Here is a 26728-nt window from a genome sequence, read left to right as displayed (position 1 = left end):
AATTAGGCTGGACAGCTGAACGACCTTCTGGACGTCCTTCCAGATGACCTTGCGGATGAAGCCGGGGCTGCAAGGGCCAAGGCAAGCTGCCGCAGCTGTGAGGACCAAGCCCCGTGCACAAATTTCGTGCATCGGGCCTCTAGTCTATATATATATAAAACCCTAATATGAAAAAGGACCGAACAGCAGAACCAAACAACTGGACAACTGGTCACTATGACATGTGCTGACCACCAGGGGGCGTGCACGGAACATGACGGGCATTGGCAGCAGGCAGCAGAGCGCAGAACATGGTGGGCGTTGGCCATGGGGGGATGGTGGAGCAGGTGAGCAGGAGCACCAGACCAAGGCGGGGTGCCGGTCGCTATCATCAGGGCAAGCCTCTGGTGGTTACTGAAAATTCTTTGCTCCCGCATGCTGCAATCCCACCTGGCGCTCCCACCTGCTGCCAGCACCAGCCCTGCTCGCACCCACAGCCGGCGCCAGAGCTGATGCTCACACCTGCTGCCGGCGCCTGGTGCCAGTCCCGATCTCTCGGCGCCGTCAGTGGGTGCGAGCGGTGGCTGCTGGCCCCGATTGCCCCTGAGAGCTTCTCCAGCTCCCCCTGCTCCTGAGGGGCAATTGGGACAGCAGCTGTCGCTCCCACTCGCTGACGGGGCAGGCCCTGCTTGCACCCACTGCTGGCGCTGGCCCCAGTGGCTCTGCACCATCAGCGGGTGCGAGCGGGGCCAGCGCCATCAGTGCATGGGAGCGGCGGCAGTGGGAGTGGGGTCTGTGGTGGGAGGGGCTGGGCAGGGGGGCAGAGGATGGGCCGAGACCTGCCCCTGTGCCCACCACAGCCTCATGACCCACAGTTCCTTTCAAGGTGCACACATTCGTGCACTGGGCCCCTAGTATGATCATATCAATAGATGCAGAAAAAGCATTAGATAAAATACAGCATCCATTTATGATACAAACTCTCAGCAAAGTGAGGATAGACAGAATATACCTCAACATAATAAAGGCCATGTTTGACAAACACACAGCTAACATTATACTCAACAATGAAAAGCCAAAACTGTTTTCCTTAAGATCAGGAACCAGACAAAGATGTCTGCTTTCACAACTTTTATTCAACAAAGTATTAGAAGTCCTAGCCACAGAAATCAGATAAGGAAAGTAATAAAAGGCATCCAAATTGGAAAGGAAGAAGTAAAATTGTCATTATTTACAGATAACATGATACTATATATAAAGAACCCTAAAAATTCCACCAAAAAACTATTACAATTGATAAATGGATTCAGTAAAGTAGCTGGATACAAAAGTAATATTCAGAAATTGGTTGTATTATTAAACACCAATAGCAAACTATCAGAAAAGAGAAACAAACAAAAAAAAACCACGCCTAGGAATAAATTTAACCAAGGAGGTAAAAGACCTATAACTCAGAACACTATAAGACATTGAAGAAAATAATTGGAAAAAAACACACAAAAATAAATAGAAGCATATACTGTGCTCATAGATAGGAAGAATTAGTATTGTTTAAATGCCCATACTGCCAATGTACTCAAAGCAATCTCTACCAAAATACCAATGGCATTTTTCACAGAACGAGAACAAATACTCCTAAAATTTATATGGAACCACTAAAGATTCCAAATAGCCACAGCAATCTTGAGAAAGAAGAACAAAGTTAGAAGTATCATGCTACCCAATGTCAAACTATACTAAAAGGTCATAATAATCAAAACAGCATAGTACTGGCATAAAAAACAGACACTTAGATCAAAAGAACAGAATAGAAAGCCCAGAAATAAATCCATTCCTATATTGTCAATCTGTGACAAAGGAGGCAAAAATATACAATGTGGTAAAGACAGTCTCTTCAATAAATGATGGTGGAAAAACTGGACAGATACATGCAAAAGAATGAAATTAGACCATTTTTTTACACCATACATAAGAATAAAATAAAAATGGATTAAAAACTCAAATCTAAGACCTGAAACCATAAAACTCCTAGAAACAAACATAGGCAGTAAACTATATACCATGGCCCTTAGTAATATTTTTTATCTCCTTGAGCAAGGAAAACCAAAACAACAAACAAATAGGATTACATCAAGCTCAAAGTTTTAGCACAGAACCCTAGCTGGTTTGGCCCCCGGGTTTGATTTCAGTCAAGGGCACATACGTCAGATGTAGGCTCAATCCTCGGCCCTAGTTGGGGTGCATGCAGGAGGCGACCATTGATGTGTCTCTCTCACATTGATGTTTCTCTCTCTCTCTGTCTCTCCCCCTTACTTCTGCTCTCTCTAAAAAGCAATGGGAAAAATATCCTCCAGTGGGGATTAACAAAAAAATGTTTGAGCACAGCAAAGTAAACCATAAAAAAACGAAAACAACCTTCTGAATAGAAGAAGATATTTGCCATGATACATCTGATAAGGGGTTAATATCCAAAATTTAAACACTCCAATTAAAAAATGGGCAGAGGGCCTGAATACACACATCTCCAAAAAGGACAGATAGCCAATACACATATGAAACGATGCTCAACATCGCTAATCGTCAGAGAAATGCAAATTAAATCCACAATGAGATATTGCCTCACATTTCTCAGAATGGCAATAATCAATGTACCAACAAACAACAAGTGTTGGCAAGGATGTAGAGAAAAGGGAACCCTCATGCACTATTGGTGGGATTACAAATTGGTGCAGCCACTATGGAAAACAGTATAAAGAGTCTTAAAAAAAACAATTAAAAATAGCTCTTCCTGAAAACAGCCTGTGGTTACTTCTGAAAATGATTCACTTGACCAGAATATCCCCCAAATTCATGCAAATCAAGAAGTTTAAATCTTTGTGTTCACTTTACGAACACTCATGGAACTGCCCAGGCCATCAAGGGTATGCATATCCGAAAATCCACCAAGTGTCTGAAGGATGTCACTTACAGAAGCAATGTGTGCCCATTCTGCCATTACTATGGTGGAATTGGTAGGTGTCCCAAGGTCAAATAGTGGGGCTGGACAAAGAGTCAATGGCCCAAAGAGTGCTGAATTTTTGCTGCACTTGCTTAAAAATGTGGAGTAATGCTTAACTGAAGGATTTAGATGTATATTCTCTGGTCATTGAGCACATCCAGGAGTGAAAAAAAACTCCCAAGATCCAGCACAGAAGTTAGAGAGCTCATGGGTGGACTAACCCATACATGAGCTCTCCCTGCCACACTAAGATGATCCTTACTGACAAAGAGCAGATGGTTCCTAAACCAGAAGAGGAGGTTGCACAAAAGAAAATAATATCCCAGAAGAAATTTAAGAAAACAAAAATTTGGGAGTAAATTCAGCATAAAATAAATGCTGATAAAAGTTTTTAAAAATTAAACTTATGACTCAGCAATAAATCCAAAACACTAATTTGAAAAGATATATGTGTCCTTACATTCATTTAGGCATTACGTACAATAGCCATGATACAGAAGCAACCTAAGTATTCATAAATAAACAATTGGATAAAGTAGTACCTATATTCAATGGAATATTACTCAGCCATAAAAAAGAAAAAAATATTGCCATTTGTTCAACATGGATGGGCCTCGAGGGTATTATGCTAAAAGAAATGTGAAACAAAGAAAGACAAATACCATATGATTTCGCTTATATGTGGAATCTGAAAAATAAAATAAACAAACAGAAACAAACTCATAGACACACAGAACGAACTCATAGTTGCCAGATGGGAGGGGACTGGGTGAAAAAGGTGAAGAGATTAAGAAGTACAAACTGGCATTTACAGAACAGCCATGTGGATGTAAAGTACATAGAGAACATAGTCAGTAATACTATAATAGCTGTGTACGGTGGCAAGTGGTTCCTAGACTTATCAGGAGGTGACTTCCTAAGTTATATAAATGTCTAACCACTATGCCACACCTGAACCTAATATAATATTTAATATCACCTGTAATTTAAAAATAAAAAATTTTAAATAGAATAAAGTGAAGATTTTAAAAATAAGCAGCAGTGCCAGAATGAACCCCACGCCAGTCAGTGCTCTTTCCTTGTGCCTTTGTGCAGCTTTAGAAGCATTGAAATCAGTTATGAAACTTCTCACTTTGGTTCTTATTGACTTAGAGGACATCGAAGGCCATACATTCCACAGAAAATAAGGGATCTAGAAATAATCCCTTATTTCTAATAATGTCAGGAGTGAAAATGCTCTCTAGATTTCTTGCTCTCTCCATATGTGAAAGGTTGATACAGAAGATTAATGTGCCGGATTACTTCAAGCTTCACTGGCAAGAGCAAACAGGTTTAAAGGGCTGTATACACTCAAAATACCAACAGCACAGAAAAGCAGTTGAAAATACATATCAATGTCGTGGCAAGAACAAAGGAATTTCAGCTTACTTCACTTAAATTCAGTTAAGGGTGAGATATATTGGCTCGTTGTTTCTAATAAATGAACTGTTTACCTTGGCAAACACCGGAGAAGAACTTGCTTTCTGAAGCACAATGTCATTTGTAAAAAAAAAATGTACTCTCTCTGCATAATAAGGGTATTTGCACTGACTTCAAATGTTTATCATCTTAGAAAACAAAATGTTTTTTGAAAAGTTTTTAGGCTTAAAGTTAGAATTAAAGGAATCCGTGGACAAAGAACTTGCTCTTGGCAGTTCTTTGTGAAGAAGCCACATTTTGCTGTCAGCAGCTCTCCAGTTTACCTACTGTCCCTGCCTCCGGGTGTGTTCCTGGGACTTAGGTGCTAGTCCAAGGATATTCACCATCGTTCCACAGCTATTAACAGTGCCTCCCTGCAAAGTCTAATGTTGTACAACATGAGATTCACTTTTCTCCCTTACGTAGACAGGATGTATTTTTTCTAGGGCAGGGGTGGGCAAACTTTTTGACTCGAGGGCCACAATGGGTTCTTAAACTGGACCGGAGGGCCGGAACAAAAGCATGGATGGAGTGTTTGTGTGAACTAATATAAATTCAAAGTAAACATCATTACATAAAAGGGTATGGTCTTTTTTTTTTTTTTAGTTTTATTCATTTCAAATGGGCCGGATTCGGCCCGCGGGCTGTAGTTTGCCCACGGCTGTTCTAGGGGATAGGTGTGAACCAAAAGAGTGGAAGATATTGCTAAATATCTCCCCAATATCCATTCATCCTTTCTATATTTTTGAAATATAGTGCCCCTGCTCAATAGAGATTACATAGCACATCCTTCCTTGTAACTTGACCATGGCATGCAACTGACCTAAGTACTGGCCTATAGGATGTAAGCAGGAGTGTTGCATTTAACTTCTTAAGACTTCTTCACATTTTAAAAGTTAGTCACTGGCCTTCATTCCTCTTATCCCCGTCCACGGTTGCTGGTAAGGCACCTTCACATATGTGGTGAGGATAAAGCCTCAGAAAATGGCAGAACAACAAAATAGAAGGAGCCTGGGTCTCTGGGTGTCCTCAAGGAACAAAACTGCCTACAAGCCCAGGACCATCTGCCTACCAGTATCACTGTGAGAGAAAAACTTTAATTCTGATTGAACCTCTGTTACTTCGATTCTGAAAAGGAGTCAAACCAATATCTTCAATAGTATAGGCAAGAAGGGAAAGAAAACACAAGAAGTCACACACACACTCACACACACCTCCTCCTCTTGTGTCTCGATTTCTTCATCTATAAAATGAAATAATATCTCTGTTTCAAGTTATTATGAGGATTAAATTAAATAATGTATTTAATGCAGTAAGTAAATATCATAAGGTTTCAAACATGATAACTTAAAAACAAAATTAAAGTCTTCTCACTTGAGGCATTAAGGCTTTTTTTCCCCCTCATATATCCAAGAAAAAAATGTATTTATCAAAGGATTCTGGGAAGATGGTGGATGTTGTCACCCCACCTAGACAACAACTGCACTGGCAGAAGGTGTCTGATATAACCATCTTGGAACTCTGGAGTCTATTGAAGGCTTGCAACTTCCAGGGGGAAGCTTGGTCTGTAAATTGTGGTTAATTTTGGTCAATTTTCGCTTTTAGCACAGTAGCAACTACCCATGTTCTACCCCATGGCAGGAACTAGAATGGATATACAAGACCCTGTTTTCCAATACCAGGGATCTGGGCTCTCATCACTGATTGCTGCTTCTGATAACTAAGGAACAGACAAAAAAAAGTAAGCAACTATTGTTATTGCACCTCTCCCCACTGTTGCAAGCCTCTCTTCCTCCAACTGACATCACTGCCAGGGGATTTAAAGGTTGGCACACTCACAAATAGTAGAAAGCAGGAGTGGCTATACTAATATCAAACAAAATAGATTTTAAATAAAAAAGATCACAGGAGATAAAAACATTAGATAGTACTAAAAGATTCAATACAACAATAAGATATAACAATTACAACGCCTAATAAAATCCATCAAAATATATAAAGCAAAAATTGACAGTATTGCCTTAGCCAGTTTGGTTCAGTGGATTGAGCATTGACCTGAGGACTAAAAGGTCTCAGGTTTGATTCAGGTCAAAGGCATGTGCCTTGGTTGCAGGCTTGATCCCTGGCCCTGGTCAGGGCACATGCAAGAGGTAACCAGTCAATGTGTCTTTCTCACATTAATGTTTCTGTGTGTCTCTCCCCCTCTCTTCCACTCTCTCTAAAAAAAATTTTTTTTTAAGTCAGTGGAAAAATGTCCTTGGGTGAGAATTAACAACAACACAAAAACACTGACAGTATTGGAGAAAAACAGTTATATAATAATAGTTATAGACATCAATACCCAATCTCAATAATGAATTGAACAACCAGACAGATGATAAGGAAACAGAATACTTAAATAACACAATAAGCTACTTGATCTAACAGATGTACACAGAACTCTTTACCCCAAAACAACAGGAAATACATTCTTCTCCAGTGCACGGGATAGCACTATATGTTAGGCCACAGATTAAGTCTCAATAAATTTTAAAAGATAAGACATCATACAAAATATCTACTCCAACTAGAACAGGACGAAGTTAAAAATTAGTAACAGAAGTAAAATTGGAAAATTCACAACACACGCTTAAACAACCAATGGATCAAAGAACAAACAAGAAAGGAAATCAGAATATACTTAGAGATAAACATACTAAAATTTTGCAACTCAGCAAAAGCAATGCTAAGGGGAAATGGTTACATTAAAAAAGCTCTCTTATTACAATGAACAATCTCCAAATGACAACCTAAGTTCAAAAAGTAGCCAAAGAAAGGAAATAAAGATAAGAGCAGAGATAAATGAAGTAGAAAATACAAAATCAACAAAGAAAATCACAGAAATAAAAGCCATTATAAGAGAGTGCTATAAACAACTGTATAACAACAAATTGGATAGCCTAGAGCAGTGGTTGGCAAACTCATTAGTCAACAGAGCCAAATATCAACAGTACAACGATTGAAATTTCTTTTGAGAGCCAAATTTTTTAAACTTAAACTATATAGGTAGGTACATTGTTGTTAACTTAATTAGGGTACTCCTAAGGCTTAGGAAGAGCCACACTCAAGGGGCCAAAGAGCCACATGTGTCTTGCAAGCCGCAGTTTGCCGACCACGGGCCTAAATGAAATGAACAAATTTCTAGAAACACAAAACCTACCTAGATTAAATCACAAAGTAACAAAATATCTACATTGACCTATTACTAGTAAGTAGATTGAATCAATAATCAAAAATCTCCCAACAACAATAAAAGCCCTGAACCTGATGGCTTTACTGGTAAATTGTACCAAACATTTAAAGAACTAATACCAAACCTTTTCAAGCTTTTCTTTAAAAAAAAAAATGAAAAGGAACATGTCCTAACTCATTCTAGGAGGCATTACCCTGATACCAAAGCCCGACAATGATACTACAAACAAACAAAAAACCCTACTGACTAATATCCCTTAAGAACACTGGTTTGGCTCAGTGGATAGAGCATCAGCCTGCGGACTCAAGGGTCCCAGGTCGATTCCGGTCAAGGACATGTACCTTGGTTGCAGACACATCCCCAGTGGGGAGTGTGCAGGAGGCAGCTGATCGATGTTTCTCTCTCATCGATTTTTCTAACTCTCTATCCCTCTCCCTTCCTCTCTGTAAAAAATCAATAAAAAATATTAAAAAAAAAAAAAGAACACTGATGTAAAAACCCTCAAGAAGATACTGGAAAATCTAATTTAGCAGCACATGAAAAGAATTACACAACATAACCAATTGAGACTTATTTCTAGATTGTAAGGATGGTTCAACATATGAAAATTGAACAACATAACACCACATTAACAAAATAAAAAGAAAAAAACACATGATCACCTCTATTGCTGCAGAGAAAGCATTTAACAAAATTCAACAACATCTGTAATAATAAAAGCGTAATATGTTAATTAGACCGGATGTCCTTCTGGACCACCTTCCAGACGAAGCCAGGGCTGCAAGGGAAGCCTGGGTCCCAGGTACCAGAGGGAAGCTGGTGCCAGCAGCCAGGGGAAGGAAGGCCTACTCTTGAATAAATTTCGTGCATCGGGCCTCTACTATTATAATAAAAACACTAAAAAATAAGGTATAGAAAAAAAACTGCCTCAATATAACAAAAGCCATATTTGAAAACCTCACAGCAAACATTATATTTAATAGTGAAAGAAAAGCTCTCACCCTAACATCAGGAGCAAGGCAAGGTTTCACACTTTAGCTATTTCTATTCAACACAGTATTTAAAATTCTTGGCAGAATAATTAAGCAAGAAAAAGAAATAAAAAGCATCCAAATTGGCAATGAAGAAATAAAATGATCTCTCTTTGATGATGATATACTAGTAATCTTACATACCAACAATCCTAATAATTCCACAAAACACTTTTAGAACTAAATAAATGAATTCAGCAAAGTAGCAGGATACAAAGCTAACACAAAAAAATTAGGTATATTTCTATATGCCAACAATGAACAATCTGAAAAGATAATTGCAAAACTAAGTCCACTTCAATAACATCAAAAAGAATACTTATGAATTAATTTAACCAAAAATATAAAAGACTTGTACAATGAAAACTACAAAACACTGCTGAAATAAATTAAAACAAGTAAATGGAAACACATCCCATATTTATGGATTGGAAGAATTAATATTGTTAAGATTTTATACTACCCAAAGCAACCTATAGATTCAATGCAATCTCTATCAAGTCTCAATCACATTTCTTACACAAATAGAAAAACCCGTATTAAAATTCATATGAAATCTCGAAGGACAACTAATAGTAAAAACAATCTTGAAATAGAAGAACAATGCTGCAGAACTCACACCTCCTAATTTCAAAACTTAGTACAAAGCTACAGTAATCAAAACAGTGTTTCTAACAGCATTTTTTCATAAAACAAATATTCTAAAATTTATATGAAACCACAAAAGATACTGAAAGCCAAAGCAATCTTGAGAAAGAAATTTGGGGGGATCACACTCCTTAATTTCAAACTATATTACAAAGCTACAATAATTAAAATAGTATAATATTGGCATAAAAAGGAGACAGATGGATCAATGGAACAGAATAGAGAGCCAAGAAATGAACCCCACATATATAATCAATTTATTTATGACAAAGATCTGAAGAGTATACAATGGGGAAAGAAAGTCTCTTCAATAAATGGTGTTTAAAAAACTGGGCAGCCACATGCAAAAAAATGAAACTGGACCACTATGTTACATCATACACAAAAAGGAACTCAAAATATATTAAAAACTTGAATAGAAGACCTAAAACTAGGGGTCCTCAATCTATGGCTCGTGGGCCACATGCAAATACAAATATTGTATTTGTTCCCGTTTTGCTTTTTTACTTCAAAATAAGATATGTGCAGTGTGCATAGGAATTTGTTCATAGTTTTTTATTAAACTATAGTCCGGCCCTCCAACAGTCTGAGGGACAGTGAACTGGCCCCCTGTTTAAAAAGTTTGAGGACCCCTGCCTAAAACCATAAAACTCCTAGAAGAAAACATAGGCTTGGTAAGTGCCTTGAAATCAGTCTTGAGGATGATTTTTGGGTTCGACACCAAAAGAAAAGGCAACAAAAGCAAAAATAAACATCAAACTAAAAAGCTTCTGCACAGCAAAGAAAACCATCAACAAAATGAAAAGACAGCTTACTGAACAGGAAAAAATATTTGCAAATCATTCACCTGACAAGAAGTTACTATCCAAAAATATATAACAAATTCAGATGATTTATAGCAAAAGAATAGTCTGATGAAACTTGGGCAGAGGATCTAAATAGACATTTTCCTAAAGAAGACATACATATGGCTAACAGTGTTTCCAATGGCATGAAAGGATGCTGCTCATCATTAATCATCAGGGAAATGCAAATCAAAATCACAATGAGGTATCACCTCATACCTTTTAGAATGCCACTATCAAAAAGACAAAAAAAATAACAAGCGTCAGCAAGGATGTAGAGAAAAGGGAACCCTTGTGCATTGTACGTGGAAATGTAAGTTGGCTCAGCCACTATGGATAAATGTATGGAGGGTGCCCTCCAAAATAAAAATAGAACTACCATATGATCCAGCAATTCCATTTCTGGGTATTTATCTGAAGAAAACAAAAACACTAATTTGAAAAATATATATGCACTCCCATGTTATTGCAGCCTTATTTACAATAGCCAAGATACAACCTAAGGAAATAACCTACGCATCCATCAATAGATGAATGAATAAAGAAAATGTAGTATAGGGACTTCGGGTAAGATGGCAGAGAAGGTAAATGCTGTGCTAACATCCTCTGTGACCACATCAAGATTGCAACTAAATTATGGAACGACCTTCATTGAGGACCACCTTAGGAGTAGCTAACAGAATTCCTGTAACTAGGGATATAAAAAAGAAGCACGATGAGATTGGTGCGGGAGGGGGGGTGGGGAGGGGCAGAGAAGTGGAATAGACAGGTCCCACACCCACAGTGTGGCGGTTAAGAAATGGGAGGGATATCTTGGCTGTGGAACCCCCCCTGAGGGGCAATGTGTTCCAGCCCCATACCCAGCTCCCTCACCTGGGACACCAGTGCCTGGAAGAGGAGAGTTCCCATTACATCTGGCTTTGAAAACCAATAGGGGCTGCATCCAAGTGAGATGGAGGGCACCTGGAGTGCCAGGCATTCCTCTTGAGGAGCCCAGGCATGGAATTGCTCACTCACAGACTCACTCAATCTGGCTTCTAGCACAGCAACAGCCACTCAAAAAGATTCAGGGACATCCAGAGAGGAACTGAATTGACTAACTTCAGGACAATGGCGGGAGGGGCAGGGGTCAGGGCAGCTCTTTCCTGGGATGGAAGCACTGGCAGGCACCATTGTTTTTTGTTGAGCCCTCTCCCAACCCAGCTGCCAAGCTCAGGCAGTTGCCAATATGCTCTCCATTAACCCTGGATAACACCATTTGCCCTGCCCTGGTAATTCCCTGAGACACCACCCCAGCCAACTCACGTGCAGAGCACAAGCTGCTACCATGAGCTCTTCCACACAAATAGCCTGTCTTGGCTCACACTGCTGACTTTCCTAAAATCTCTCAAAGGTCAAGAAAACTCAAACAAGCAGCGTCTGGCCTCAGGGTGTCCTGTACCCCTTGCTAAGTGGCCCTAAGCCTTGCACAAGTGGCAACTGGTCTCAATTTGCATTGTATCTCCCAATCAGGATCACAGTGTTGTCTCTCCCAAACATCTCCAAGCCCAGCACAAGCAGCAACAAGCACATCACTTTGTAGCTTGCACCAGGCAGTGCCAATCAGGCACAAATGGTAGCTGAACTTGGCCTGAACTGGAACCCCTCCTCAGAGGATCCAGAACCAACACACCCAAAGGCTGGCTGCAGACCATATCAGAACATCACCCAACCAGCTCCATAAGGGATATACACAAAGGCAGACTCAGCTGCCACCAGAGCCTCACTAAACATGCTTGGTGGTTAGAGCGTTGGCCTGTGCACCAAAGGGTCGTGGGTTTGATTCCCAGTCAAGGGCACAATCCTAGGCCCTCACCCTACCCCCTGCCCTCTAAAATCAAACAATTTTTTAAAAAAAATTTAAGACCTAAAACTATAAAACTCTTAGAAGAAAATATAGGGCAAAAGCTTCACAATATGGACTTAGCAATAATTTTTCAGATATGACACCAAAAGCATAGGCCACAAAAGGAGAAATAGATATATTGAACTTCATGAAAATTTTCAAATTTTGTGCATCAAAAGACAATATGAACAGAATAAAAAGGCAACCCACAGAATAGTAGAAAATATTTTCAAATCATATATCTGCTAAGAGATTAATATCTAGAATATATAAACTACTCCTAAAACTCAACAACAAAACAACCCCATCCAAAAATGGGCAAAGGCCTTCAATAAACCTTTCTGAAAAGAAAATATGAAAATGTCCAATAATCACATGAAAAATGCTCAATAGCACTAATCATTAGGAAAATGCAAATCAAAGCTACAGTGAGATACCACATCACACCTATTACAAGAGCGGGGAGAAACAGAGGGAGAAAGAGAGAGAAAAGAAGGAGGAGGAGGAAAGGTGGAAGAGAAGACGTCGTAGTAGTAGTAGTAGTAGTAGTAGTAGTAGTGGTGTTGGTGAGGATGTGGAGAAATTGGAACCTTTCTGAATTCTTGGTGGGAATACAAAATGGTCCAGCCACTACGTAAACCAGTATGGAGGTTCCTCAAAAAATTAAAACTAGAATTACCATATGGCCCAACAATTCCAGTTTTGGACTTAAACCAAAAACAATGTAATATGTAAATGAAATACTGTTTAGCCCTTAAAAGGAAGGAATTCTGACATATGCTACAACATGGATGAATCTTGAGGACTCCATGCTAAGTGAAATAAACCAGTCACAAAAAGACAAATAATGCATGATTCCATTAATATGAGGTAATTAGATTAGTCAAAATCATACAGACAGAGGTATGGTGCTTCTCCGGGGCTGGTGAAAGTGGGGGAATGTTATTGTTTATTGTGTATAGAGTTTCAGTTTTACAAGATGACAGAATCATAGAGATGGACCGTGGCAATGCTTACACAACATTATGAATGCATTTAATACCACTGAACTGTACATTTAAAAATGCTTAAGATGGTGAATTTTATATCGTGTATTTTACCAAAATAAAACAATTGGGGAAAATATGTTTATCATCTATCCTTTTCTCTTAATTCTCACTGTTGTTGCTTAAGTCCAACCAGTGGTTATTAACAGACTATTCATAGACTGAAACCATGCTGGAGCTATATTTCTTGTTTAATTAGGTACCAATATAAAAGCCAGGAGTCTCCAGATACCATTTTCCACTACCAGGATGTCTTCGAGAAACAGACAATTCCAAGTGTGGGCAGGAAGTTTTAAAAGGTGAGCTGGGACATCATGTCATACAAGACAATAAAGAAGTTATCAAAGACTACTTAGGGTTGTGTCAAATGACAAGGAGCAAACTTAGAGGCTCAGACAGATCAAAAGTGAGATGATTTTATTATCAACAAAAAGAACTATAGTGGATTAAAAACCATCAAATATATTTAATTCTGTGAGTTCATTATCATAATAAAAAAATTAATTGATAGCCATGGAAGATGCCTGGAAACCAACTCATTGTTTTGAAAATGTGTAAGTTAAAGAATCAAGAAATTAGAACCTTCTGCATTCTTGGTGGGAACATAAAATGGTTCAGTCACTCTGGAAAATTGTATGAGGGTTCCTTAAAAATAGAACTACCATATGACCCAACAATTCCACTTGTGGATAAATGCCAAAAAGAACTGAAATTCATCCTGCATCTCCTAAGCAAAGTATACTGCTAAGTAACCAAATAATATCTGAGGGAAATTTTCTTTCTAGAAATATTCTAGCTAATAAATAAAGAGGTTTACACACAGAGACACACACCCAACATACATACATATGTGTAACCAATATAATAAAAAAAAACCCACGATTCTGAACCTCTAAAAAGTAGGTGAACCAAATAGTCAATATGAATGGCTGCTAATAATATACAAAAAAGAGACCATCATGTGTCTCCAAGCATATGGAAGAACACAATACCACCTGAGTAGGTTTGGGAAAAAAAATTGAGCTGAAATCTAATCAAGTTTCTATATCTGACTACCAATTTATAAAAAATACAGAGGAAAGGTGAAAATAAATGACACTTTACAGATGCAATCAGCAAAATGCAAACTCTGAGAAATTTTACTGAACAAACATCCCAGTTTCGTTAACAAAAAATTACAAGAAAATGATTCAATATAATAGTGCAGAATTATCTCCTAACACTCAACAGCACTGGGATTTAAAATACAGACTTTAAGCATCAGAGAGACTTACAGTCATATGCCATTTATCTGCTATTTGCATGGAGAAATTAATTTAACCTCTTTAAGCTTACGTTTCTTTACTTGTAAAATGGTAATACTGATAGTACCTGTCTCATAGGGTTGCTGTGAAGGGAGAATGCACATGAAATATTTAGCTCATTGCCTATCTTATGTTATATTCACAATAAAATAATAATTTATCGTTATTAAGAAATGTATGTTGAATGAAGGCTCATTCAACATACATTTCCTAATGACGCGAGAATTAATCTGCTAAAAATACTGAATGTGAATGAACTATTCTTAGCTAATAATGTCCACCATGTCATCACTCATTATTTATTGGGCAGTAGAGCTGTTGCAGGAGGTACAAGAATGAATAAGCTATGACCTCCACTTTTGTACCTTCGCCTTTTCAAAAAGAAATCATCCATGTCTTACCCCCAAGGAATACAACTAATGAAGGTGTCAAGGCCCACTCCCAGTCTGCTGGGAAGAACTTTTAGTAAGGAGGGCCACCAAATGGCTGCACTTTCATATAGAACCTGATTGCTCCCTGTCATGATCGTTTACTCTGCCTTATGGAAGAATTTCAAAATCACTTAACATTCTTACAGGTACTGGCTACTCCTACCTGGCTCTCTTCTACTCTAGCTACTCCCACCTCTTCCTCTTTTCCATCCACAAGGTTTTTTCTTTTACTCCATATACCTCCTGAGGATCAAAGGCCTAGAACATTCATCTGTATGACTTGGATGAGGAAGAGAATAAACGAGTTTGGCAGAATGTTAAGAGAACAAATACCTCCTCATTAGAGAAAAGACAACTGACCTACTTAAGAGTTGCAATACAAATGACTAATGTAGTACAGTTCCCACCTTATAAACACTTAACTTAAAAATGACTCAGACATACACTACTACCCTACCCCAGCCCCGACCCAGTAAGCTGCTGTTGCCATGGGAACCACTAGAGGCAGGGAGGGGAAAATAAACTAAAGGTTTTAGAGAATCAGGGGTTCAAAATAAAAGGAAAGAAACTGAGCCTGTCTTCCCAAGCATATCTCAAGTTTGTTTGTGGAATTCTGTTTTACTGAAATTCCATATTTATCGAGAGCCCTGGTTAGCAAGCAGAACTTTTTAAAAGGACAACTACTTCTAATGGGAGCTTTTGCAATAATACTCAATTAGGTTCGGGTTAACTTTTCAATAATGATGTAAGAGATTCATTTTTAAAATTTTTTTTAATTTAGTTTTTTATTGTTGATGCTATTGCAAATATCCCCTATCCCCCATGACCCCCCTTGGAGAGATTATCATCAGTGTTTTTATCAGTGACAGAGCTGGCCCTCACTTTGAGCATCCTTGGCACAGCATCCTCAGCCAGAGGCACTCACTCATAAGGATAATTCACAGCCACCACACATATGTAAGACAATGCCAGCCACTGCTAGCACATGTAATTCAACAGACAAGAAGCGCCCTGGAGCTATTGTTCTTTGGGGTCTCTAAGATAGATGACAGAAACCTGGGACAGTCCATAGCAAAGCCTGCCCCTTGGAGGAAGGCCAACACACAAAGAGAAGTTCATCTGAAATATGAATAAAGAAACTGAAGAGGGAAGAGAAGGGGTGAGGTGGAGTGAATGGGGGAGAAAGAGGGTGAACAGAAGAGAGAGGGTGAGCAGGTGAGAGGCAGTGAGTGGGGAGAGAGGGAGAAAGAAGAAGAAAGAGGGGGTGAGGAGGCTGAGGGGAATAAAGGGAAGTGGATTTAGATGAAGTCATTTGAGTTCCTACAAATTGTGTACTTCCTAGTTACCTAAGCTAATACAGTCTCATTATGCTTAATATAATCTGAATATTTTATATTTATTTTTTGTCCCTTACAAACAAGAGTCCCACCTAATATAGCTTCCGGCTCAGATTCACTGATTTATTTCCTGGCTTGTCTCCTCCCTGATCACTCAGCAGGCTTCCACCTGTGCTTCTAGGTGCAGCAGCCCTAACTAGTTGTGTGATCAGGGCCCTCATTTCCCTCACTGTGTTGTTGGATACACCTTGAACAGTACTAAATCTAATTGCAAATATTGTTGAACAGCTTTCTTAAACAGTTGGAGATACATTTGTAAGGGCCACAAAAGGTAGGTCGCAAATATTGACATTTGCAGAATAAATGAAGTTGAACAGTGAAATATTTTGTGTAACCAGTAGGCATTTGTTTATTTCAGGTTTTACTGGGGTTTTTTAAATATATTTTTATTGATTTCAGAGAGGATGGGAGAGGGAGAGAGAAATAGAAATATCAGTGATGAGAGAGAATCATTGATTGGCTGCCTCCTGCATGCCCCACACGGGATCAAGCCTGCAACCTGGGCCAGTTAAAGAATAAGTAACATGGATATAAAGCACAGCACAGGGGATATAGTCAATAGTATTGTAATAACTATGTATGGTGTCAGATGGGTACTGAACTTATAGGAGTGGTCACTTCATAAATTACATAAATGTCTAATCACTATGTTTTATGCCTGAAACTAATATGATATTGTCTATCAACTATAATTTTAAAAGAAAAATTTAAAAGTAATAAAAGCAAATAAATGAAGATCTATGTTAGTCCCTCCCTTCTTTCTCTGGCCTCTACCAGTCTAGAGCTGCTGCAACGTGCCCACTCTGCATTGCCCATACATAAACTCCCCTTTCAAGATCTGGCTTAATATTTGAGATTGGAAAGCCTTACCTTAAAGAAGCTGCACACCACAAGTATTCCTAGCAGCCCAAATTGAGATTTGATTATTGGAACTGCAGCTCAAAGGGTGTTTTTTCCCCCCAATAACCAATTTTATCTTTCATATATATTAACCAAGAAACTACTGAGCAAACAACATTTGAACAAAAGAACTGACTTTCCACCAGAAAGAGAAAAACGTATGGATAAGAATGGCGCATCATTATTCACACATTTTTTTTAACTGAAACACTTTTCCACCGCGCAGCACTTTTCTATGCTCATTTTCCTCCCCTGAAAGTCTGTATCAGTGTCTTCTGTCAACTTTGGTCAAGTGAGGGGCTGGCTCTCCTGAGGTTAAAACAGCCCAATTCTAGTTCTCAGTACAGTCCTCACCCATGAGAAAGAAATTAGACAAACCTTACCTTGAACTGGCATCCAAGGGCTGCTTCCTGAAATCTCCAGCAACTGGGATCAGACCAGCACAGGATGCCTCACCTAAGACAGCAGGTGAGGAGGAGGGGCCAGTTCCAGGCTTTGGCTGCCCTCACTCCCACCTGTGTGATTGCTTCACGAGCCAGCAAGGGCAGGCATTTGATTTCCAGAATGGTCTCCTTGTCTTAAATGAAAAAACAAGTCTGTTATTGTTCTGCAGCTCTGTCCCTAAGACACAGATCTTAATTTTTTAGTTTGGCAAAACATCAACTACAATGAAGTACTTCAGCTACAATGACGTCAGGGAAAAGAGCCCAAAAATGCCATACCTAGAACCTTGTTGGATCTTTCTGATCACAGCTTAAAGAGATAACCCAGGAGGTCTCCTTAACCAGACTCACTTGGGATCATTTAACTTTAAGAAGTAATTCAATGGATAACAAGTTTTGTCTTGTTTTTAAACAACATACAGTCATCAAGAAAGAATTATCACCTGGAGTGCTTGTTAACGGAAGATTCTTTCAGATTCCTTGGGTTCTTTTTCGGTCTGGTAAATTCACTGATCTAAAGCAGGGGTCCTCAAACTACGGCCCGCAGGCCACATGCAAATACAAATATTGTATTTGTTCCCGTTTTGTTTTTTTACTTCAAAATAAGATATATGCAGTATGCATAGGAATTTGTTCATAGTTTTTTTTAAAACTATAGTCCGGCCTTCCAATGGTCTGAGGGACAGTGAACTGGCCCCCTGTTTGAAAAGTTTGAGGACCCCTGATCTAAAGCCACAAAAACTGTGTTTTAACTGAAAGAAATGCCAAAATGTGACATTGGGACTTTAGCACATAGTGAGGAGAGGTTTTAGTGGCAGCCCCTGCCCTCACACCTAGACAGGTTTTCAATTCAATTTATGTAAGGTTAGCCCTGCTTGTTGAGAGCGTTAATTACACAGCTGCCAATGATATGGACCCCTATTGGCTATGTGTAGAAGCGACGAGAGAACAAGAGAGATCCTGGGTCAGTTTTAAACAATAGAAAACCAAAAATTAATTTTGCATCAGTAGGATAAAAATGTGTCTTTCCCAAGCAAAGCAGATGCCCCAGCGGTGCCTGGCCTGCAGTTGCTAGAGGATCTGCTGCTTGTGTCTGGGCCATGTGTGTGGGTGTTAAAGAATCCATATGGTAAGATGCTCATTCCCTGCATTCTAGGCAAACAGCAGGTGGACTGCGTTCCTACTGTCTTTTAACAGGCAAAGCCACTATAAATTCCAGAATTTGGCAAGTAATGTAAGTCCATGGCAAAGGTGGAAGGGCATTGAGGGAGAAATAGACACTTCCACACGATAAAAAATACTATAATGGGGCAATCTCCAAGTAGATAATGTCAAATGTCTTTGTGTTCCTGACTTGAGTTAACTGACTTGTACCTTATATCAAGAGCCATGTAGTTTCTTTATCACATAGAGATTGTACCTCTCTGTTGTTAAAGTTGAGCCAGGAGGCTCAGTGGTATAAGCCAAGTCCCTGTAGACAAGAAGTTGAAGGAGAAAGCCTGTCTCAGTCAACACCTGAAAATTATAGACAAGGTGGGATGGTGAAAAAGTAAGCTGCATTACATGTGAACTGACTTTGGCCTGAGAGGCAGAAGATTATAGCATGGGTTTGAATAAAAAGCTAATATCAAAGGGGTTTTGACCCACTGCCCATTTGGAATCCTGGAATGAGACATCCATGCACGGTACTCTGCCAACCTCTGGCAAGGGGTTAGGGTGGATGGGTTGAGCAAAAGTAGGAGAGGCTCCCTAAGGTCTGTGCATGATGTGCAAAGGATCTAGAAAGTTCCTGTGGCCCTAGTGATGATCTTGGGATCTGGGGAGAGACTGGGAGAACCACTGGACTTTGCAGAGGTCTGGAGGTGGAGAAAGGAGGCCTGCAAGGTCAAGACCTTCAATGGCTGGAGGTCAAGTCAAGTCACCAAGAGACAACAGTGGGTAACACTGCTCACCAAAAGATCAAATGGAACTAGTTTTCCTGAAATGGATGCTGGTGCAGACTAAACAATCCAGTCAGGGCAAGACAAGTTAAGATGCCTCATAAGCTTTTTCCCTACACAGGGAAACCATCTGGGAGATAATAGAAATTATATATATTGATCTCTTCCCCACACCACTTCCTGGCACAGGACTCCTAAAACACTTGTAGTTTCCTAAGTGATAAGAGAACTAGGAGCAACTTTTAATCTAACATTTGGTCTTTGACCCTTGGGATTTCCTAGGTGATAGCAGTACCTTTTGTTCCAAAGAGGTGACTCTGGGTGGGCTTCTAGATGGGAATTGGTCCCCAGAAAGACTTAGCTATGATTAGAAGAGTGGACTTTTAAGCTCCACCCCTCCCATTCTCCAGAATGGGGAGAGGGACTGAAAATGGAGGTAATGATGGATCATGCCTGTGTGATGAAGCCTCCATAAAATCCCAGCAGAAGAGGTTTGGAGAGTTGGTGAACCCAGGAGGTGTCTGGAAAAGGTATGAAGCTCTACACCCCTTCCCACATACCTTGTACTACACATCTTTTCCATGTGAACATTCATCATATCCTTTATCATATCTTACCTAATAATAGGCAAACAAGCAAATTGACTGTGCTTTCGCTATGCCTTAAGCCATGCCCATCAGCCAATCAGAGCGACTATATACAAATTAACCCAACCAAGATGGCAGCCGGCAGCCACAGAGCTGGAGGGAGCAGGAGGCTTGCTTGCTCCAGTGATGGAGGAAGCCAGCCTGCCGCCAGCTCTGAGCTCCACTCAAAAGTAACACATTTTCAATTATAGAAGGTAAATAAACCCCAGATACCTGCTTTCAGCAGGCCATGGCCACACAGCTGGAGTGAGCAGGAGGCTTGCTTGCCCCTGCGATGGAAGAAGCCAAGCTTCCCAGCGGCTGCTGTCTCCTCTCAAGGCAACAAAGTTTCAATTATAGAAGGCAAATAAACCCCAGATACCTGCTTCCAGTCACCGTGGCCATGGAGCTGGAGCAAATAAAAAAAAAAGGAAAGGCTGGGAGCTTCAGTCGCCAGGAGGCTTGGTCAGTCTGAAAACAGCCATCAGCCCTCACCCAGGCTGACCAGACACCCCAGCGGGACCCCCACCCTGATCCGGGACACCCTTCAGGGTAAACCAGCCAGCCCCCACCCGTGCACCAGGCCTCTATCCTATATAATAAAAGGGTAATATGCAAATTGACCCTAACAGCAGAACGACTGGGAATGACTGGTCACTATGACACACACTGACCACCAGGGGGCAGACACTCAATGCAGGAGCTGCCCCCTGGTGGTCAGTGTGCTCCCACAGGAGGAGCTCTGCTCAGCCACAAGCCAGGCTGATGGCTGCCAGTACAGCGGTGGTGGTGGGAGCCTCTCCTGCCTCCTCAGCAGCGCTAAGGATGTCTGACTGCCAGCTTGGGCCCGATCCCCCAGGGAGCAGGCCTAAGCCAGCAGGTGGACATCCTCTGAGGGGTCCCAGACTGCAAGAGGGCGTAGGCCAGGCTTAGGGACCCCCCTGAGTGCACAAATTTTGTGCACCGGACCTCTAGTTCTTTTATAATAATCTAGTAAACAGTAAGTAAACTATTTTCCTGAGTTCTATGAGCTGCTCTAGCAAATTAATGGAACCTAGGGAGGGGGTGGTGAGAACCTCTGATTTATAGCTGAGAGGTCAGAAGCACAGGTGACAACATGGACTTTTGACTGGCATCTGAAGTTGAGGGGAGGGGTCTTGTGGGACTGAGCCCTTAACTTGTGGAATATTCAGGTAGATAGTGTCAGAATTGAGTTCAATTGCAGGACATCCAGCTAGTGTCACAGAGAAGTGCTTGGTGGTGAAAAGCCCCTACATATCTGTTGTCAGAAGTGTTGTGTGATAGTAGTGTAAGAGTAAAAGATACATAGGAGGAAGACTGAGGCTCTCTTTGTACCATCTTTGAGGGAATCATAAGGGAAGAGAACAGCATTATGAAGATGGACTTTAGATTGACTAAATACTTCTTGAAAGTCTTTTAAAACAAAAGGTAGCATAGTTTCTTCCACCCACAAAAGCAGCACTCTGCTGTCCAGCAGGGGGTTGTAAGAAAGATCTCTCGGAGGCAGTAAAGAAACTATATTTCTTTTGCACATCTGGTATCACAACTAACATTTATTGAGTGTTCACTATATGCCAGGTATTAGGCAAAATGTTTTACAACCCTATTTCATTTAATTCTCACTGTGAAATACTAGTATTACCCTCCTTTTACAATTGAAGAAATTGAGACACAGACTTGCTCTGTGGACTGTGGGCCGCTGGGGTGGGTGAAGGATCTCAAGATGGCTGGGCGAAAACTTGCTCTAAAAACCACTGACTGGGTAGCTTTTGGGGAAATCATACCCCAAAACCAGAAGACCATTGCTAACACCCTGAGGAATCAGACCCTCACCTCCAGGTTGGCTACTCTATCTAAGAAACCACCTGCTATTGACTGGGCTTACTTCAAGGCCAATGTAGGGAAGGCCGGCTTAGTAGATGACTTTGAGAAGAAGTTTAATGCCCTGAAGGTTCCTGTGCCAGAGGATAAATACAGTACCATGGTGGATGCTGAAGAAAAAGAAGATGTGAAAAGTTGTGCTGAGTTTGTGTCTCTCTCAAAGACCAGGATTGAGCAATATGAGAAAGAGCTGGAAAAGATGAAGAACGTAATTCCATTTGACCAGATGACCATCGAGGATTTGAATGAAGTCTTCCCAGAAACCAAATCAGACAAAAAGAAGTATTCCTATTGACCTCACAAGCCAATTGAGAATTTATAAACTTGAGTCTGAGAGGAAGCTCTGGTTCTTGTATTATAAATTCTGGATATTAAAAATAATCAGATAGTGGGGGAAAAAAGAAATTGAGGCACAGAAAAATGAAGTAACTTTCTCAAAGTCAGTGATGGGGTGAGGATTGGATCTCAAGCACTGAGATGTAGAACCCATACTCTTATCCTCTATGCTACATGTTCTTAAAACCTTCTTTTTGTGTTATATACAGGGTGTCCCCCCAAAAATGTATACATACTTTAACAGCTGATAGCTCAATTTTGACAATGAAGTGCATTTTAATAAACTCTGCCTTTATAATTATGCATAATGTGTATATACATTTTTGGTGGACACTCTATATTTCAAAGAGTTTCCTACATAGGTCTCTATCACTTGACCAAGAATGTTTTTTGAAATTTTATTTGATTATTAAAGAGAAAAGCTACCAGGAAATTGAGTGTGGAACTTTTATATAAATACTAGAGGCCTGATGCACGAAATTAATGCAAGGGGCTCAGCCCTCACAGCCCTGCTGGCTTCGTCCGGAAGGTCGTCTGGAAGGTCATTCTGCTGTTTGGTCTAATTAGCATATCAGCTCTTTATTATATAGGATAAATTGTGTGTATTTTTGTATACACAGAATTATCTGGAGTGATATTCACCCAAAGATTGAGAATTGCTGGCCCTGGGTAGTAGGATTTGGAATGATTTTTACAATTTTCTTTATTCTTTCCTGTTTAATTAAAATTTTTATAAGATTATGAATTTACTTTATAAGCAGAAAAATACAGTGAGTTTGCATTAGTCAGGACAGAATTGGCTTCAAGCAATAACAAACCCCAAAATCTCAGCCTTAACACATGCAGTTTTTTATTTTGTTTTTTTCTGCTCTGGCCTTGCATCTTTACAAGGAAGCTTTCTTTTGAATGGTAACTCAACAACTGAATCTACTTCTATCTTATAGTTACACTATTTCAACCTTTGGTTTCTAGGGTCACAGAAGTAGGTGATAAAAGAGAATGAAAAATTGACAGCTGCTGTAAAATGCCTCCATGGCCCCACTTTAACTTTAAGGGGTGGGAAATGTGGTTCATTATGCATCCCAGAGAGAACTGGACATAGGCAAACACAAGTAACCACTCTAGCACATGTGATTTCTATTTTAAAGACTATAAAAAAAATTAAAAAGAGCATGTTTTCCAGAGTCAAGCTGCCTGAGTTCATATCCCAGCTTAGACACTTATTGACTATGTGACTTTGAGCAAGTTATTCAACCTCACTGTGCCTCAGTTTACTCATCCTCCAATGAGATTAAAGGGTTGCTGTGCAGATTGCATGAGATTATATGTTGACAAGCACAATAGATTGTTCATAGAGATGACTATGATAACTCCTCCTATCCTTATAACCTTGCCCATTTGCAATGTGATTTTTTTTTCCTCCCATAAAAAGGTAGAGTTTACCTCTCTATTCTTGTGTCTGGGTTGTACTGTGATTTGTTTTGACCAATAGAAGGTGGTGAAAGTACTATGTGGGACTTCCAAGCCTAGAACTCAGTCAGCCTTGCAGCTGCTGCTGTCACCTCTTGGAATTCTGCCATGAAACTCCCACATGAAGAAGCCCAGTCTAGCCTAGTGGAGAATGAGAGGTCAATGGAGGAGAAATAAGCTGTCCCAGTTGAGGCCCCTTAGACCAATCAGCCAGCAACTACCACAATTGCCAGACATATGGGAGGGGACAAGTTAGGCCATCAGAGCTGCCAGATAATTTGCAGCCACATGCATGACCACAGGCAAGAAAAGCAGGAAGACCATCCAGTTGAGTCCAGCCCAAATTGCTGACTCATAGAATCATGAGTAAATAAAATGGTTGTTGTTTTAAACCACTGAGTTAGCACAGTATCTATCTTAGTTTCATTACACTGCTTAGCACAATGTCTAGCATATAAGAATCTATATATATAAAAGCCTAAGTGACGACCCGACAGAAGCTATGACACGCACTGACCACCAGGGAGCAGATACTCAATGCAGGAGCTGCCCCCTGGTGGTCAGTGCACTCCCACAGCCAACCTCCCATGGTCCCTCCCCTTGGCTAGTCGGCCCTGATTGGCCCTGATTGCCAGCCAGGCCGAGAGACCCCACCCATGCACGAATTCGTGCACCAGGCCTCTAGTCCTATATAATAAACAGCTAATATGCAAATTGTTCCCTCAGGAGTTCGACCACTCACTATCATGTGCGCTGACCACCAGGGGGCAGCAGGGAATGAAGGAATGCCCTGGCCGGCCCTGATCGCTGGCCAGGCCTAGGGACCCTACTCATGCACAAATTTCATGCACTGGGCCTCTAGTTATTTAATAAATGTCAAGTGGTGTCATTGCTATTATTTTCATCTCATTTAAAGTTGATAATATTTACATAAGGCAGACAGGGCAAGCATTTCTAATCTTATCTATTCATTTATTTATTTTTAACTGAATTTTTGGGGTGACATGGTAAATAAAATTATGTAAGTTTCAGGTATATAATTCTATAATTCATCATTTGTATATTGTATTGTATGTTCACCACCCCAATCTAATCTCCTTTCATAGGTGATAAAATGAAGGCCTAGAGCTGGTAAATGATTTATCTGATATCACAGAGTCCTTAAGGAATCAACTGAGCATTTAAGACTTGTCTTTGTGAATCATTCTCCAGTGCAGACATATTCTCCACAAATGAATCCCTTCATGAATAGAAACAATGAACCACAGTCAAATATTTGCTTCTACAGTTTTCAAATTACTAATCTCCCATAAAAGTGCAAAATCAGCCTCCCAGTACCCAAGTCTTTCTTGTTGATGATCTTCAGTACCTGCAGTGTCAGGTTGAACTTATGAACTTGAGAAAAAATAAGTAAAGCAATTTATTTTTTTTAATGGCAAAAAAATAGTTTCCTTGGAGCAGATTTTAAAAAGATGTTCTTCTCTTTGAAATCACAAATAAGATTTTCAGGGTATCCCCGTGTTTGACTATTTGGCAAAATGATTTCCAGCACTTAACGTCACCAATGCCACCTTACAAAGCAAGCTAACCACCAGTTCACTCCAGGAGGGGTGGGCCTGTATCACCTGAAAGGAATATTCTTACATAAATAACTGGGCACATTAAGTTGTTTACTGCTTTGGATTATATAGCTAACAAGCACATGCCATATGACTGCAAGCCACCTGTGCTAGCCTGTGGCTACAAGCCACCTGTGACACTTGATTAAAAGCCACCTATGTTGGCACATGCCACTTGGCTACATATAACAAAGCCCCATGCCCTTTTGGGTATGCAGATCTTCCACCTTCCTACTGCCCAAGACTCTGCTTCTGTCCATAGGTTCTCTTGATAAATTCTTTTTTCTTTTTTTAGAGAAAGAGAAAAGAAGGTGAGGAGAAAAAGAGAAAAACATTGATTTGCTGTTCCACTTATTTATGGATTCACTGGTTGCTTCTTATATATGCCCTGACTGGGGATCAAACCTGCCACCTTGGCATATCGAGAGGACTCTCTAACCAACTGAGCTACCTAGCCAGGGCCTCTCTGAATAAATTCTTGATGTAATTCTGGAATTGTCTGCCTCTTTCTTCAGTATCTGGGCCCTGGAAAAAAATTCCCAAAAGACTCAGCAGTAACCAAAATTCCCTGAGAATGAGTCCCATCATTTTAGTGATAGACCCCACTGACCCTTGAATCACAGATATTTACAAGTTCCAAAAGCCACCAGTTCCACACAAACTCCTACAGGCATTTGGGGGGGTGGGGGTGGGTAGGGGCGGGAATATATGTATCTCAGTGATTTTTAAAAGGTTCTTGCTCTCTTAGAGGTGAAGGATGAGTTCTATCCCATTGAGCCAACAGAGATCTGTTTCTTCTGCATGTAAACATTTTTAATCTTACCTCCCCTGAAGTGGGCCTGCAAACAAAAACCAATTCACCTCTTTTCTTCATTCCATCATAAACAAGTCATCAGCAAGTCCAGCTTGATTTTGCCTTCAAATTCTACTTCTCACCAGCTCTCCTGTTACAGCCCCTAGTCTAAGCTATCAGTATCTCTCACTTGAACAAAAATAGCAGCCTCCTAACTGGTCTCCCTGTTTCCATCTCTGAACAACACCGTCCAACAGAACTTTCTGCAATGCTGAGAATGTTCTGCATCTACACCAGTGGTTCTCAACCTGTGGGTTGCGACCCCTTTGGGGGTCGAACGACCCTTTCACAGGGGTCGCCTAAGACCTTCGGAAAACATATAATTACATATTGTTTTTGTGATTAATCACTATGCTTTAATTATGTTCAATTTGTAACAATGAAA

The 26728-nt window shown here is 40.2% G+C and overlaps 1 pseudogene; it reads left to right on the top strand.

Annotated features, from left to right (window-relative positions):
- The first annotated feature begins 21891 nt into the window (after positions 1-21891).
- Positions 21892-22360, top strand: LOC139021516 (ATP synthase subunit d, mitochondrial pseudogene; annotated as a pseudogene).
- The last annotated feature ends 4368 nt before the right edge of the window (positions 22361-26728 follow it).

This window comes from Myotis yumanensis, unplaced genomic scaffold (assembly GCF_028538775.1).
Source record: "Myotis yumanensis isolate MYYU_CA2020_CCGP unplaced genomic scaffold, mMyoYum1.0.hap1 SCAF_13, whole genome shotgun sequence".
In the NCBI taxonomy this organism is placed as follows: domain Eukaryota; kingdom Metazoa; phylum Chordata; class Mammalia; order Chiroptera; family Vespertilionidae; genus Myotis; species Myotis yumanensis.
This window is presented reverse-complemented; position numbering and strand designations above follow the sequence as displayed.